This window comes from Nicotiana tomentosiformis, chromosome 6 (assembly GCF_000390325.3).
Source record: "Nicotiana tomentosiformis chromosome 6, ASM39032v3, whole genome shotgun sequence".
Classification (NCBI taxonomy): Eukaryota; Viridiplantae; Streptophyta; class Magnoliopsida; order Solanales; family Solanaceae; genus Nicotiana; species Nicotiana tomentosiformis.
The window spans coordinates 146,532,292-146,537,683 of record NC_090817.1 but is presented as its reverse complement, the minus strand read 5'-3'; positions in this window follow the sequence as shown (position 1 = coordinate 146,537,683).

Below are 5,392 nucleotides of genomic sequence, written 5' to 3'. Positions count from 1 at the left end.
ACATAGGCGTATCCAAGTCGAGGGATATGGGTTCACGTGAACTCATACTTCTCTCCCTAAACTATGTATAATAATATTATATATTTTTTCAAAATTAATTAAATATATGTGTGTGAACCCCATGCTCAAAGACTATTATGGTGCAATTATTGGGTGCACCTCTACAAGTAAAATTGGCAATTCAAATCTCACTCTGAACGGTCTAGTTTTCGACACGGAGTATAGATATATATGTAAAAATTACTAAAATTTCAAAAAGAATATAATTTTGAACATATACTTTTAAAAGTGTTCTGGGTCATGATAACTAAAGTTAAATCAGTCAAATATAAATTCTAGATCCATCTCTTCATAATAATACCCCTATTCTCTTGAAATCCTGGATCCGCCTTTTGTCAGGAGAAACGTAATGGGAAACAAAAAAAGATAAAAGGACATTTCCAATTTCAATCACCAAATTTGAAAGTGTTTCAAATTTTCTACATGTTTTTTATATGTTAAGTTTATATGTATTTTTTTCCCCTTTTGGGGGCGGAGGTGAGGGGTTGGTTTACTTATGTTAAAAGATTTATTAATGGTTTACTTATGTTTTATTCCCTTGAACTATGGTCATCACTTTGAATGTATTATTACTCGCATGCGATGACTTTGAAAATTATAAAATTTTCAGGTTTGTACCAATCACTGCTACATAAGTGTGCTAAAGATTTCAAGATTTCACCCCAAAATAGAATTGAACAAAGTGAAGAGAAAGGGTATTTGGTTGAATCATATTCCTAGAGTATTAGTTCCGTCACTTGGGTGGCTAAGGTCGTAACCCATACGTTATTGACTAAAGTCTACATTAATGTCTTGTAAAACTAGGGGAACAAAAATCATTTGACTTTTGTCTTCGTTTGGGGTTAAAATTACCCAAAGATACTTTTAATATAATGTGACATTGTCCGCTTTGGGTCAAGGTAAAAATTGCATGGGACGCCCTATTTGGTCTTCCATTTTTAACTTATACCCGTTTTATTTTTTCGTTTGCATCCGTACCTATTTTTTTTATTAAAAGCATTTTAAAAAGATGATTTTGCCCTTCTTTAATAAAAGATTATTGACAAACTGCAAGACAAAAACTTAAGCATGTTTAGGCTGAAATTTTAACAAATAAACTAAAAAACTTCAGTTTGTTTAGACTGAAATTTCTGATAAAACTCAGGACAAAACTGTAGACTGCGTTACAAAACTTCAGCATGTTTTGGCATGAAATTTTAGCAAATGAACTAAATAATTTCAGCATGTATTAGTAAAAACTCTTTAGAAAATTATATACTGCAAGACAAAAACTTATGCATGTTTAGTCTGAAATTTTAGCAAATGAAGTAAAAAACTTCAGCTTGTTTAGTCTGAAATTTTAGCAAATTAACTAAATAACTTCAGCATGTTTTGTCTGAAATTTTAGCAAATGAACTAAATAACTTCAGGATGTATTAGCAAAAACTCATTAGAAAATTACATACTACAAGACAAAAACTTAAGCATGTTTAGTGTGAAGTTTTAGCAAATGAACTAAAAAATTTAAGCATGTTTAGTCTGAAATTTTAGCAAATGAACTAAAAAACTTAAGCATGTTTCGTCTGAAGTTTTAGCAAATGAACTAAATAACTTAAGCATGTTTAGCCATAAGTTTTAGCAAATGAACTAAATAACTTAAGCATGTTTAGTCTGAAGTTTTAGCAAATGAACTAAATAACTCCAGCATGCATTAGCAAAAACTCATTAGAAAATTACATATTGCAAGACAAAAATTTAAGCATGTTTAGTCTGAAGTATTAGCAAATGAATTAAAAAGCTCAAGTATGTTTAGTTTGAAGTTTTCGCAAATGAACTAAATAACTTCAGCATGTTTAAACTGAAATTTTAGCAAATGAACTAAATAATTTCAGTATGTTTAGACTGAAATTTCGGATAAAACTCATGACAAAACTGTAGACTGCAGGATAAATAACTTCAGCATGCATTAACATGAAGTTTTAGCTTCAATGTGAAACAATTTCATGCTATATTAGCATGAAGTTTTAGCATCCAATAAATGATAATAAATCCATATACATGAAGAATAATTTTAGAATCTGAATCATTTATATGTTGATACAATATCATGTGTTGTGAGTAGCTGCTGATTCAGATACTCATTGACATTCTGTCATGTAATCAAGTATGTCCCAAAATATTCTTCAACATATGAGATTCAAAAAAAAAAAAAAAAAAACCAACCCATAAGAAATACTATATAAATAAGTAAAATTTGATAAAAGTAGAAAAAAAGAGAGTAAAACATTGGTTGAAGCGAATGCGTACATATTTTGATAGTCCTGTAACTTTATCTGAATTTAATGAACGTGTTATGTTATGCTGATGAATAAGGCAAATTTATCAGGGGTGTAATTGTAATACTATTACGAATTTTTTGTCAGCTATTTACCAAATCAATAATTTTTAAAAATAGAGTACAGATTAAAAGGTGACACAAATATAGGGTACAACTGCAAATCTCCCTGGGTCAAGTCCGTACTGTTTTCCCAAAAGGCCTCACACTATTAAGACTTTCTAATACCTTGAATTTTATTTTTGCTTTCTATGTGAGACTTTGTTCACACGCCCAACAATCTTCTCCTTGAAGAAGTTCTACGTGATCCATCACTAATTTGGAAGATTAACTGTGTGATAAGTTCCACATGACCCATCACTAATATGAAGATTAACTGTGTGTCACCCACATGATCCGAGTATTTACAGTCAATGAAGTCCATGGAGAAGTTGTACATGTACACGTCTTTAATTTGAAGCTACGGGTAAAGGTAGTAAATCGGCCCATAGACGAGCAAAGGCACTAAGCCGGGCCCAACGCCATCACTCTGCCATATTCATACTCGTCCCCCCAAACTATTAACTCTCATACCAGTTGTTGAGCTAAAATGGCTCAAAGATATTCTTAATATGATGTGATATTATCCGCTTTGAGCCAAATCCGCACGATTTTCCCAAAAGACCTCACACCTAAGTGTTTCCAACACCTTATAAGTAGAATCCTTTTCTTTTCTACTTTGCATGTGGGATTTTGTTCACGCCCAACGTCATGTACCTACCATTGCAAATCCTAAATAGAGAGTGGATATTAAGAAGAAAAAGGTATTGACGATAAGGTCTGCCAAATCTATACACACCGTATCAAATGAATACATCACATGTATTTTTTAATTTGTTATTGCACTAATCAGAGCTAATTAATAGACTCACATATCAATGTATCAGTTAATCATGGAAAATTAATATAATTTGGTTTAAATATGGAGTACGAATCAATTACTATTACCTTTTGTACATTTTACAGTCGATGTATACATATCGCGTTAAGAATAATATAGAGACAGTTTATACTTTGTACCCAACGGTATATTGAATTAGTCCATGTATGAACTTCTCGTTTCATATACGTACATTGAAATAAATAAAATGATCAAAATCATATAAGAATAAAATAAATAAAATGAATATCCTAAAATTAATTAGTTTATAGCACCGTCAGCTGTAGTTAGGTCCTGTTGTTAATGGGGGCTAATTATCTTCAATGGGCAGCTAATTATTAGCTAACTGTAGCAGTGAATATTCATCATTTGAAGTTGGAGGAAGAGGAGGAGGATGAACAACTTCTTTACGACCAGCAAAATTCCTTTCTGTAATTTGGTTAGTAATGTCAGTACTAGTAGTATGTGCACCAGTACCGGGATTGGAACTAGGAGTACGAACTGGTGGCCGTTTTTGCAAAGAAGGTAATAAAAGATGTTCGTCATATCTAAGAACTCTTCCTGCAACTTCACTTGTTTGACTGCAAATTGTAAAAATAATTAGCACTAATATGATTATCATACGAACAGGAGCTGAAAATTTGTTAATTTGAGTTTTCATGATGTTGATATTTTCGTAAAAAGCTGGGAATGAAGGAATTAGATTTTGATGAGTTTTGATATGAAGATGATTATAAGAAACTTATCTTCTGTTATTATATAGTTACATAATATAACGTGTGTTAAGACTTTGATTATTTCGCGAACCGCTAGTTTTATGGGAGGGCTTTGACCATTGACTGTTGGGCTTGAACTGAACTGGTCAGATTTGAAAAAAGAAGGAAAACCTGAACTGGTCATATGTGATTAAACATAATAAACGCGACACCAACAACAATAATAAACTCAGTGTAATCCTACTAGAGGTGAACCTATGCTAGTAGAAGAGGCAGGGGCGGATGCAGTGGTAGTTACGGGTTCAATTGAATCTATAACTTTCGACGCGGGGCAAAAAATTATATATAAAAATTCATTAAAATTTTAAAAATAATAGATATGAACCCATAACTTTAAATATATAATGAGTTCAATGTTAAAAAAATTTAAAGTTGAACCCATAGAATTTAAATTCTGGATCTGCCTCTGAAAAAAGGGGTGACCCCGTTAACTTCGGCATTGAACATATATATATTGAAAACAATCATAATTTTATTCAGAACCCTTAAGATCAAAAGTTCGATGGGGGCAGTGGTTGAGCAGTTCGCTCATGTGCCCCGCCACCTTCAGATCCTAGGTCTGCCTCTAAATCCCACAAGTGAGGTATGCGAAAATATTATCTAATTGCTTACTTTTTTTAAAAAAAAAAATTATGTTGGTTTATGAAAAAAAAAAAAAAAAAAAGATTATGAATGTAGTTTTACTTATTTGTCTGTTGTTTACGTTGCCTGATCAATATATGCTTTATTATAGAAATTATTTGTAATTGACTTTTGAATGACATGAAATTGTAATTGTTTTTACACAAGTACGATTACCTGATATATAACGGGTCGTTTACTCATGTTTTGCATGTCACTAATACAGGATTATTACAAAAGTTACATGTGTAATTATTTTTTTATGACATGAGAAAGTAAATTTTATTTTGCACTATGGAATTCAAACGATGGTAGTGGCAAATCACACGCAACTTGGCGCATTTAATTGAACAAAATACGATAAACATAAGAGAAAAGGAGAGAAAAATGAAACAAACATTTTAGCGTTGGCCGGAGCATGAGGAATTTGCAAGCTTAGCTTATTCTTTGCAACTTGTATATTTTACCTAAACCATTTAGATTGAGGACTAATTGCCAGTTTGACCAAGCTTCTTTTTGGCCAAAGTATTTTTTTTTTTTTTTTTTGTTCTCAAGAGTATTTTTTTTAAAAAAAAAATTTAAGTGTTTGCTCAAACCTTAAAAGGAAAAATATACTTTTAAGTAGAAGCAGAAGTAGTTTTTGAGAAGTAAAAAAATTAGCTTCTCCATCAAAAGTACTTTTTTCGAAAAATGCTCTTGGGA